The following is a 12,752-nucleotide window of genomic DNA, read 5'->3' as shown; positions in this document are numbered from 1 at the left end:
AATGATTTACAAAGTAAATTGTATTATAGTTGTAGTATAACTCAATACATTTTAGTTAATGCAGTAATTTTGCATTTCTTCATTTTATATAGTCTGTTTTTAACTAAACAACTACTTTATGCATTATCACTGTTGCTGTTACTGCATTTTCATCTGGTATTTTGTTAAAGTGTGTGGTTCTTAGAATGTTTTCCATGCTGATTTTAGTCATTAACTATATTTAAATAGACAGAGTTATGTCTTTCTATTTTCCCTGATCTTTTGAAATTTATTATGTTGACCTAGGTTTTCAATTTAGTGCATTATCAGTTTGTTGTTCTTCTGTATTCAGATATGTACATGGCTATGTATGATGATCCTTTGTATGTTTTTGACCTTTTGCTGTAATTGTCATTATTTCTAAGTTGTATTGCCTTGTACAGTCTTGGATCCTTTCTACCCAGGACTCCATTGAAAATGGAATTTACCAGTCAGCTATTCCTAGTTAACAAATATAAAAAAAAATAAACATGCGCATATATTTGTCTTTTTTTTATTAGAGAAACTATTGAGTCAATTATTGAGAAGAGCATCCCTTAGTCTGTGCAGTAGCAAACCTCACCCAAGGTGGTCCATATCCCACCCTACACTAACCTAACCTCTCCATCCAAGACTGTATGAATGAATACAAATGAAATGAAAATAACAGCATTGCTTAACAGAAACTATATAAATGTAAATAATTTCACTTGTAGTTATTGGACAGTTACATTATGGGGCAAAAAAAAAGCCTACCAAAAGATCAGAGACCTCCCCACCCAAGTGTAAACCAATTGCTCATACTGCAAAGCAAAGAGAATCCACTATACATACATCAGTTTCTCAGCAAACAAGCCTGTAAGGCAAAACACACCCAAAACCAAATGTCCTTGTCATAGGCAACTCCATAGTGAGACACACAGATGTCCCCCTCACTAGGCTGGAAAAGAAGAAGGTCATGGTCAGCTGAATATCAAGTGCCAGGATCCATCAAATGACGCACACACTCAAGTCCATTATGACTCTGTCATAATACATGTTGGGGGTGAATGACTTGAGACATACTACTCTGGACTATATGAAGAGAGAAATTACTGAACTCTCAGATTATGTGTCCCAGGCAGGTATGACCCTAACAATAAGTAGCATTCTACCTTCACCCAGGATGATGCCATAATATAGACAAAAAAGACTGACTTTAAATCCAGGGGGATCCAGTATCTGTCAGCCTGGGAAGACATAGTTGACAGTTCATGCTGCTTTGTCATAGATGGTCATCACTTGTCTTCTCTAGGCTTTCAGATACTGGCAAAGGTGCTTGCCTCCTCCATAGTGCCTTTTTTAGGCAATGTTAAAACTCCAAAATTTCCAATGTTAAAAAATCCACTTGAGATAAATTCAAGGTTATGCTGCTTAATGCTAGGAACCTAAACGGGAAACTGCACTCCCTGGAAGCAATCCTCACCTTCGAAGATGCTGATATCTATGCAGTCACTGAGACATGGTTCAAGGCCACAGAGAGCACCCTGGTAGTGCAAGGCTACAATGCCTTCCACACATTCAGACCCCAAACCGAGCATGAAAGAACCAAATGTGGAAGTGTGGCTATCTTCACTAAAGCTAAATACATCTCGAGATTGGTTAACTCTTGAGCTACTCCAGATCCAACTAACTGTAGGTAAAACACCCTACCACATCATTGCTGGCTACAGATCCCCCACCATGAACCAAGAGAAGAACATCACCTACCTGGACTTACTATTGTCGCTCACTATACAGCCAAAAACTTTGGTCATGGGAGATTTCAACTATCCTTCCATTAATTGGGTGACATACAGGAGCACAAACATGCTTGCCCTGAGGTTCCTGGAATTTGTCAATACATGTCCTAGACTTAGTACTCACAAACTTGGGATGCACTACCCCCTGTGTGTTGACCTCCCTGCTAAGGTCAGACCATATATCTATCTTGTTCAAAGGAACAATCAGACCTGATCTCCCACAGGAGCAGAAAAAATGAAAAATGTCTCCAAAACAAACTACAGCCTACAAGGTGATGGTATAAAACATTTCAACTCTCCCCTGCTAAAACACCCAACAATGATTCCTGTGCAGAGGAGTACACAAATGCCCTTTATAACCACCTGAACCACTGTATAGAGTCAGTTGTACCAGGCCCAATCTAAACCAGATCCTCCCAAAAAAGACCATCACAGTGGACCTCAAGTATAAATAGGTTATATAACAAAAGGAAGAAACTGATGTCTAAGAACAAGAGGGAAGTTAATCAGCAGAAGAATACCCTCCACAGCTTGAACAAGCAAATTAGATATCTTGTAAAGTTCTCTAAGCCTAGTTATGAAGATAAATTAGCATCCCTAGCTAAAGATAATCATAAAGTATTCTTTGGCTACATCCACAATCTAAAAGGGCATTTCAAATTATGTGCTGATCAGCCTGGGATGTAATCTTGTCTCATAGATGCAGTGTTTTTGGTCTTGGAGAGCTAGCAAGTTGGCAATTTCCTCACGTTCAATATGTTGACAGATTTTGTGCAAACTTCACCCCCTGTCCCCACCAGCCATACCCCAAAGCATGCCTGACACCAGTCCTCAGCCTAGTATCTCCAAAGAACAGGTCATATTCATACTCTCCAAGGCCAAAAACATGGCCTCTGTGAGACCAGATAACATCCCAGGCTGGTTATTAAACAATCTAAAACAAAACTTAGTGGAACCACTTGGCACTCTCTTTAACCTCAGCTTGAGCAATGGTTTTGTTTCAACAGAATGGAGAACAGAAAAAGTAGTCCTCTTGGCCAAAGGAGGTCCATCAACCACCATGGGAGCTATAGACCCATAAGCCTAACCAGCTACATCTGCAAGGCCATGGCAACAATCATCATGAACCTCATCAACAAGGACATAGGTAACTTTCAGACTCTTAACCTGACTCAGTTTGGCTTCATTGAGGGTAGATCATGCCTATTGAACCTGGTGGACTTCTTTAAGAATGTCATCAAAGCCCTGAATGAAGGAAAAATTATACATAATGTGTATCTTGACTTAGCCAAGGCTTTTGACACAAAGAACAAAATAGCAGCAAGGAGAAGAACCACAGGTGCTGAATCCAATAAAAAAAAAAAACATTTATTGATAAGCGCTTTCGTCAGGTTTAAAATCACTAGACATCTTCAGACACAATTTTACAAACATACCCAACCATTTATAACTGTGTCATAACTACCAGCAGCCAATGGCATTGAATAACCCCCCCCCCGCATGATTCATTTAAAAAACTCAGGAACCTACAATTTAAAAATACATTTTCCTTAAAGAGACATTCTCATCACTATTAAAGTTGCTTTACATCCATCGATCATTCAAATTAATACATTACGCCACGTTTCTAGTAATAAAGAATGTAATTCCATCTGTCATACACTTTTAATGGACACCATGTCATTTAATCCTGGTGGACAACTAACATTCAAATAAATCTGGCACCATACCTCTTTCTCTTCTAAATACAACTTCCATGGTCCCCCACAAGATTCACTTTGTATCTGTTGTAATACCACAAATTTGAAAGTATGTTGGGGAAATAAGTGCCTATATAAGGCATTGGTTTCCTTATGCTGTGTAATTTCATAAAAATCTCATAAATTCTTTGTGACAATTTGTGTTGTGTTTTGCCCACATAGTATTCATTACATTGTGTACATAGGGCAATATAAACTACTGCCTGGGAATAGCAACTGTATTTGCCCTTTATTTTTATGGTCTTAGCCAATACCTTAATGCTGGACCCAACAAAAATATGTTGACATTGATGGCACATGCCACATGGTGCCACATGACAAGTAAGTGTCCCAGTACCAGTACACTACCTTTCCAAAATATTTTTTATGTTACTTCCTCTTTGATATGTTACCTTAGGGATTGGTCAAAAGGTGTCCAGCACATCTAAGTCCCCTTTCATAATGTTCCAATTTTTGTTTGAAATGTAAGTGGCCACATAGCTGTCTTCACAAAATGTAGTAACAAAGGGACAAAAGGAAGTATCACTAATAAAACTCTTTTCATTGTCATTACTAGATTCATATATTGTTGTCCTATTACTGGTCGTGAACTTGTGCGATGATTCTACCTGTTTGACAGGTTGAATGGGGTGGGGGTGGGGGTTATTGAACTTGACCCTTGTATTAAAGGTACATAAAATCCAATATTTCACTTCCTTATAACTTCATCCCTTATACTATGAATCAATGGTAAGGGATACCCCCTATCCAAAAACATCTGCCCATTACATCACATTCACTCAAAAAATCATTAAATTCAGAAAACATTCAGGCTGTTCTTACAAATTGCCCTGTAATAATTCCACATTTAACATGTGGCGGATGGCTATTTGTATAGTGTAAATAACAGAAAATGTTGGCTTTCTCTGTAATGTATTTTTAAACTTGTAGGTTCCTGAATTTTTTAAATGAGTCATGCGGAGGTGTTTATTCAATGTCATTGGCTGCTGGTAGTTATGACACTGCTATAAATGGTTGGGTATGTTTGTAAAATAGTGTCTGAAGAAGTTTGGTGATTTTAAGCCTGATGAAAGGGCTTACCAATAATTTTTTTTTTGATTCAGCTCCTGTGGTTCTTCTCCTTGCTGCTATTTTGCTCTTCTGGTTGGTGATATTTTGATTTTTTTCCTGGTTGGTGTTTCTGCAGTATGGCGGAGAGCATTTCAGGTGTCTCACATGCTGAAATTTTACAGATCCGTGAAGCAGTTAATAATTTAACTGTTCCTGTTCAGCAGCTGACATTTTCTGAAGTACAACCACACTATTACTAATTTAACAAACTGAAGAAAGCAATATTTTAGAGGAATTGTATACCAACCATGATATAAGATATATGTAACCTGACAAGGTGGGTGGGATAGTAGTTATGCAATGGGATGATAATATACAGAGAGTGTGTCAAGTTTTGTACAGTGAAACTTATAGTGAAGCTTCTTTAAATGAAGTAAATGTGCCTTATAGGAAAATTGATTATGGCTTGTTGTATATGTTGGCACAAGATCAAATAAGTCACTGAATATAACTACATGACTGTTAAATATCCTAAGCTCCCAGTGATTTTTGGTATACCGAAGACCTATAAGGATCTTAATAACCCCCTGCATCCAATTGTTGATTCTGGTTGCTCTAAAACAAGCTATACAGCAAAATTGTGTTTCTCAGATCCCTTACCTCTGCAAGGATTCATGGCACTTTTTGTCAATATGTAATAGTTTAAAACCTATATATGATGACATTTTCATTATTATAGAAGTGAAAGATTTGTTCAGCTGCATACCCCATCAGACTGGTAAGGAATGGTTTGGTGAATTTTTACATGAAGTTATGGAACTTAACCAGGATGTTATTAACACATATTGTCAGTTAATGGATACAGTGTTAAGATACAACTTCATCCAGTTTGAAGGGCACTACTTTCATCAGAACCAGGGAGTGGCCATGGGCTCCATCTGTGGTCCACTGTATGCCAATATCATCATGGCCTGGTGGGAAAGATGTTTTCTTTTTACTAGCAGATTTTATACCTATATCTCCATGTATGCCCGTTTCTTGGATTATTTGTTTATTTGCTGGAAGAGACCCCCAGGGGAAATAAATTCCTCTGTAGAATATAATAATCAGATGACTGGTTTCTTGAAATTCACTTATACAGTGGGTACAAATTGTGTAGTATATTTGGATGTTGAATTATCCAAGATGGAAGGTGGGGGAAATTAAATCCAAAATACATAGAAAGCCCACATTTTCTTGCTGTTATTTATACTATGCAAGTAGTCATCCACCACATATTAAACATGGAATTATTAAGGGGCAATTTATAAGAGTAGCCCGAATGGTTTCTGAATTTAATGATTTTTTGAGTGAATGTGATGTAATGTGGCAGATGTTTTTGGATAGGGGGTATCCCTTACCATTGATTCATAGTATAAGGGATGAAGTTATAAGGAAATGAAATATTGGATTTTATGTACCTTTAATACAAGGGTCAAGTTCAGTAACAACCCCCCCCCCATTCAACCTGTCACACAGGTAGAATCATCGCACAAGTTCACGACCAGTAATAGTGCAACAATATATGAATCTAGTAATGGCAATGAAGAGTTTTATTAGTGATACTTCCTTTTGTCCCTTTGTTACTACATTTTGTGAAGACAGCTATGTGGTCACTTACATTTCAAACAAAAATTGGAACATTATAAAAGGGGACTTAGATATGCTGGACACCTTTCGACCAACCCCCAAGGTAGTATATCAAAGGGATAGTAACATAAAAAATATTTTGGAAAGTCAATGTGCTGGCACCATCTGGCATGTGCCATCAATGCCAACATATTTTTGTTGGGTCCAGCATTAAGGTATTGGATAAGTCCATAAAAATAAAGGGCAAATACAGTTGCTATTCCTGGGCAGTGGTTTATATTGCCCTATGTACACAATGCAATGGATACTATGTGGGCAAAACATAATGCAAATTGTCACAACGAATTTATAAGCATTTTTATGAAATTGCAGACCATAAGGAAACCAATGCCTTATACAGGAACTTAAAAGTATTTCCCCAACACACTTTCAAATTTGTGGTATTACAACAGATACAAAGTGAAGTTTGTAGGGGACCATGGAAGTTATATTTAGAAGAGAAAGACTATGGTGGCAGATTTATTTGAATGCTAGCTGTCCACCAGGATTAAATGACATGGTGTCTGTTTCTAGTTTGCTTAAATTAAAAGTGTATGACAAATAGAATTACATTCTTTATTACTAGAAACGTGGCGTAATGTAGTAATTTGAATGATGGATGTAATGCAACATTAATAGTGATGAGAATGTTTCTTTAAGGAACATGTATTTTTAAACTTATAGGTTCCTGAATTTTTTAAATGAATCATGTGGGGGTGTTTATTTGATGTCAGTGGCTTCTGGTAGTTATGACACTGCTATAAATGGTTGGGTATGTTTGCAGAATGGTGTCTGAAGAAGTTTGATGATTTTAAACCTGACGAAAGCGCTTACCAATAAACTTTTTTGATTGGATCAGCATCTTTGGTTCTTCTCCTTGCTGCTATTTTGCTCTTCTGGTTGGTGATATTTTGCTTTTTTGACACAATCCCCCACTCAGGTATCATTGAGAAACTCTCCCAGCTAGGGAGTAACCCATACATCACTAGATGGATAACCAACTGGCTCACCGACAGAATGCATACTGTCAAACTTGGGGATTCCACCTATACTAGTAGAACAGTAACCAGTGACATACCGTGAGGATCTCTGCTGGGCCTCAGCTGTTTGAAATCTATTTCTCAGAAGTCCAGGTGAAAGTGGATGGCCTGTGACTTATCAAGTTCAGTGATGATTGCAAGCTGGGCACAATCATTAAATCCCCAAATTATGTTAAAAATACTACAAAAGTGGCTAACACATACAAATGATTGGTGCCTAAACCACTGACTAAAAACTAAATGCAAAAAGTGCATTAATATCCCCTTTGGCAAAGAAGAAGTCCATGCAATTTACAATATTGACAGCACCCCCCTAAGCTCAAACCCAGTGGTGTGAGATTTGGGATCACAGGTTGATGGCAATCTAAATTTTGATCATCGTGTGTCCACAGTGGTAAGGAAAGCCTTCTGTGTTGCACATCTCATAAGTAAGGGCATTACATCCAAGACTAAGGATGTTATAACGCCTTTGAACTCAACCCTCATCAGACCACTAATTGAGTACAATGCACCCTTTTGCATGTACCTCACCAGACACCTGCAGCAGCTGGAGACCCCAGAGGTTTCTCCCCAAGAAACTTTAGGTCCTCCAAAACATTATGTACATTAAAAGACTGAAAAACTCTGTCACTGCACTCTGTATTCTACAAGCCGCTGAGATACAACTTGTGCCTGGCATATAGAACAGTCTCTGACCCTGCCCTAATGGAAATGCTGCACATCCACAAGTCAAATAGGACAAGATTCACTGATTCCAGAGATCTCAACCTATGATGTGACATTAACAGAACATGCTGGAGAGAGATATGTCTCCCATAGATTGCTGCTCCCTGCTCCTCTAGAATAAGCTCCCATTTCATGTGAAGCAGAGCTCCTCAATGACCCTGTTGAAGTGCAACATTGACATTTGGATGGCAGACAGTAAATTCACCCCGGGGGTGGCACCCATGTCCCTCATTGACAGTGACAGTTGGTGTTGATCATAAACTCGCTCTGCAAATAATTGCCATCTAACCAGCGTCAATTAGGGAACACAGGTACAACATAGCTAGGCTTGTAAAGGCCCTAGGGCCATTAGCCTAGTAACCTCCTAGGAACCCATGAACCTATAAAAGAGTTTTATACAAAATGAAATAGCACACTAACATTCTGCTGGTACATTTTTTATACCCTATTTGTGCCACCACGTATCTAGGCCTGTAATTTAACAATGTACAAATCTTGGGCTTGAAGGGGTGGGGGAACTGAAGGCTGGGCCAATTGTCCCTATCACGTACATATATTAATCAGCCTCCCATACAAACTTATACAATTCTAATACATCGTCATCAAATATTATACTCTCTGTATCGTACAGACTTCTTAGGGGATACTTATGCCTGGCCTACAGAGCAATTCAAGTCCCAAACCTATTGAATTTGCTACATATTTGTAAATCAAACAGGACTAGGGCTACCTGTTCCAGGGACCTAAGTATGGCCTATGACTTAAATAGGACATGCTGGAGGGACAGATTTATCTCCCAGCGACTGCTACATCTTTTGAACAGGCTACAAATTCATGTTTAACAGAGCACCTCTATGACACTGTTCAAGAGTAACCTGGACGAGTGGATGAGGCATCATAAATTCATACCAGGGATAAAGCCCACAACCCTCCTGGACATAGGCAGTAATCACTAGTCTTTGGTATTGACTAGCATTTCTATAGTATTACATTGGGATGAAATGGCTAGTCTTAATATGACCTCGAGGTAGATAGCCTAGTAATCTCCTGTGATCCTATGATCCTATGAAGGTAGCGTATTTTTTAATCTATTGCCAAGAACTGAAATAGTCATTTTGTAATCAACATTCAGTAATGAAGATGGATCTTTATCCTTTTTAAGAAAGGAGAAATGACTGCATATTTCCATGATGCTGCTATGTTAAATGCCACTTTCATTTCTGTGAATATTTTCTGTAAAAAAGGAAAACACTGTGAGGTAACATTTTATATAGTTCAGAAAGAATGCCATTATTATTTAATACTGTATTCTCAGTATTTTAATTTACTCCTTTATTTCTGTTATAACAATAGCTTTTTGAAATCAGTTTTCCTTCTTTGCTCTGATTTTTTTTTAATATTTTATTTAAAAAGACATCAATTACTTTTTAATTTTTATATGCTACTATTTTGTGCATTATTTTTCTTATAGTATTTTTAAAACTGTACATAATTAATTCTCATTCAGTATATTTCCTATTACTAACAGGAATAGATGCACTTTTAATATGATTAGTTTTTGCTCTAATTTTGGATCTAAGACCTACGTTTATGTAATCATTTTGAAGAGAGAAAAAAAATGTAGCTTAACTTTTCTGAACTAATGAATACCTTATACTATAGGGTCTTCTATAACTATACACTCTTTTTTCATTTCTGATATTAGCCATTGTCTCCTTTTTGTATTTTTAACTTCAATGTATTTGTCTGCCCTTGCATTTCCAATAAGTCATTTGCCATTGCTTTTGTTTCTTATAATATCAAGTAGAGATTTTGGCATATAAATATGCTTTAATTGAATTCCATAGGATTATACCAAAAACTTCAGCATTATTATTGAATTCTAAGAACTGATGTATTTATGTTAGAAACTGCTCTTTAAAATCTTTTAATTTTGGGATGTAAGCTGGCTGTGCATTAAAAGCAGACAAATTTCTTGGATTTATCATAACTGAATAAGTAATTCCATTGTGACCTAGGATAGCAATGAGCATAAAACAAAGAATTTGACTCAGCAATGTTATTAAAATCTATAAGGTTAAATAAGTCACTAATGTTTACTGAGGCCTTAGCTGATGTCGAAAGTCTGGATTTGTTAATTGTACTATATAGTTTCCTTTACATATAAAGTTAAAGTCTCTAGCCTTTATTAATTATTGCTTAATATCTGAAGCTAAACTTTCCAGATACTTCTTACAAAATTGATCTCCTAGTCCTGCAATCTACTACATATTTGTTAAGATTAATATTACTTCTTGATATTCAGTAATGACCATACAAATCATACCTTTATCATCACTACACAAGTCAATAACCTTAGGTATTATAACATGTATAATTTCTCCATAAGACTGTTGTACTCATTCCCTTTTGTTTAAAACTACAACTTGCCAATACTATATAGTCATTTGTATTTAATACCATTTCTCAGTAAATTAATTTCTTGTAAAAAGACATTTGTGTCGTATGCATTTTATGATACATAGGTACTTACTAGGCTATTGAACCATGAAGATCTTTAGAAGCCTAACTCAATTCCCATGAAGTTTTAGCTCTTGCAATTTAAGTATGAATAACCCAGTGGTTGGCAGAATATTTGCATGTCATCCCTAACCATAAGGGACAAGGGTGCTAAACTAGGAGTGCATTTCTGTCTCCTATCCATTCATCCAGATTTCATCTGAAAATAGTAAGGGACATACTTCACTTTATGTGGAAAGGAAGACAATTCCAAAGAAGTGCTGTTCTTTGAGACACATATCTATGACTCCAACATGCTCTGTTTATGTTGTACAAGAAATTTTTATCTCCTGAGTTGGTGTTTTATCCACCACTGGACTCGCAGATGTGCAGGAGATCAAAGAGGATAGTGTCTTTTGAGGCTTCGAATTCGAGGAAGAGATTAGCCCTCAGTAGTTTGTATGACACTGAAAAGACAGACAAGGCTTTGTTTCAGTTGCTGTGGTATTTACTGTATGATTTAGGCCCTTGACTTTCTTGATTAGAAAACACAGCGACCTTTCAAGATGTATTAAGTGTTTGGACAGGTATATACTGAATGGGGCATTATATTCAATGATTGGCCTAATAAGTGCTGAATACAATGGAATGATCACATCCTTGGGCATATACGCCATACACTTACTAAATATCAGTGCAAGGACTTTTTTTTACAATACTGGATGCATGGTGATCTAAGGACAGTTTTATTGTCCACAGAGGTTCCAAGGTCGCTAACTACCACATTGATCTTCAGGTATATGTTGTCTATGTGATAGTTACAGGTGATGTCATGTTTGCTGAATGAGATGGCTATATAGGGTCTATTTTATTTCAGTGAATGCTTAAAATAGCGAATGCTGTTTAACTGACCCAATAAAGTCGAAATCCCTAAATCCCAAACACATGGAACAGTGATTTTTTTTCCCAGGCAAAAAAATCACTGGGCCATGTTCAAGACTTTCCCATTTTCTCCACTGTAGTGCGATCCCGGAGTTGGTATATTTAAGTAGGGAGATGTGGGGGGCACAGCCCCCCACTTGATATTGTATTTGTATTTTTTTTTTTTTTTACGGATCAGCGATTTTCTTTCCATGGGAAAAAAATCGCTGTTCCATGTGTTCGAGATTTAGGGATTTCGACTTTATTGGGTCAATTAAACAGCGTTCACTATTTTAAGCATTTGCTGAAATAATATAGACCTGGCTATATATATATTTTTTGCATTTAGTTTTAGTCTGTTGTTATGACATCAGCTATTTGTTTGGAAAAAGCCCTCTTGAAGGATCTTGGTGTCCTCTGGAGAGTTTATGATGGCATCAAGTTTACTTTCATCTGCAAACTTGGTCAGCTAGAAACCAATATGGAATCTTATACAAATAAAGAATAAACAATACACAATATGCACCGCTATACAAACTTGGACATCTTAATCACTCATCCACCCCCCCCACAAAACGTGGCTTCACTGCACAAATAAATACTTTTTCAATCCTTGGTCCGAAACTGTGAGAATTATTGCCTTTGTTTCTTAAAAGTCATTCCTCTTACCCCACTTTCCATTCACAAATAAAAGCACAGTTTAAGACTCTAGGAAAATGCATTGGCTATCTCTTTTGTTATATAACTTAACCTCTTCATTCCCTTATTCTGTCTACATACCTTGCTCTGTCTCTATGTTTGATTGCGATGCTTTCAGCATGCCAACTCTAATGGCACTCTATATATAATGCTTGTATATATTGTGTTTTTTCAGTCACTCTGTACATAATGCCATTTATCTATTGCCTTTATACTTACAAGCCAAGTATGATATTCACTTTGTATACAACATATGTATATACAGCATTTTGTCATTCACTCTGTATTTAAAGTCATGTATCTATTGTGTTTTACGCAGGCTGAGACTGAAATGGGCCCATTAGGATCAGTGCTCTAACTAGGTTAATAAATTCAAAATAAAATAAAATAAATAAAAATAAACCCTTTACATTAGCTTTAATCTTCAAGATGTAAATGCCAAAAAGGAGAAGCCCAAGAATAGAACCCTTGGGTACATCACTAATGGTAGGGCTTTTGAAGGAGATAGAGTCACATACTCTAATTTCCTAGGTTCTACTTATGAGCAAATTTGCTATCCAATGAGTTTCATAGGAATTAACATTTATTTG

Source organism: Protopterus annectens, chromosome 2.part2, assembly GCF_019279795.1.
Source record: "Protopterus annectens isolate FY-2018-M chromosome 2.part2, PAN1.0, whole genome shotgun sequence".
NCBI lineage: Eukaryota > Metazoa > Chordata > Ceratodontiformes > Protopteridae > Protopterus > Protopterus annectens.
This window is presented reverse-complemented; position numbering follows the sequence as displayed.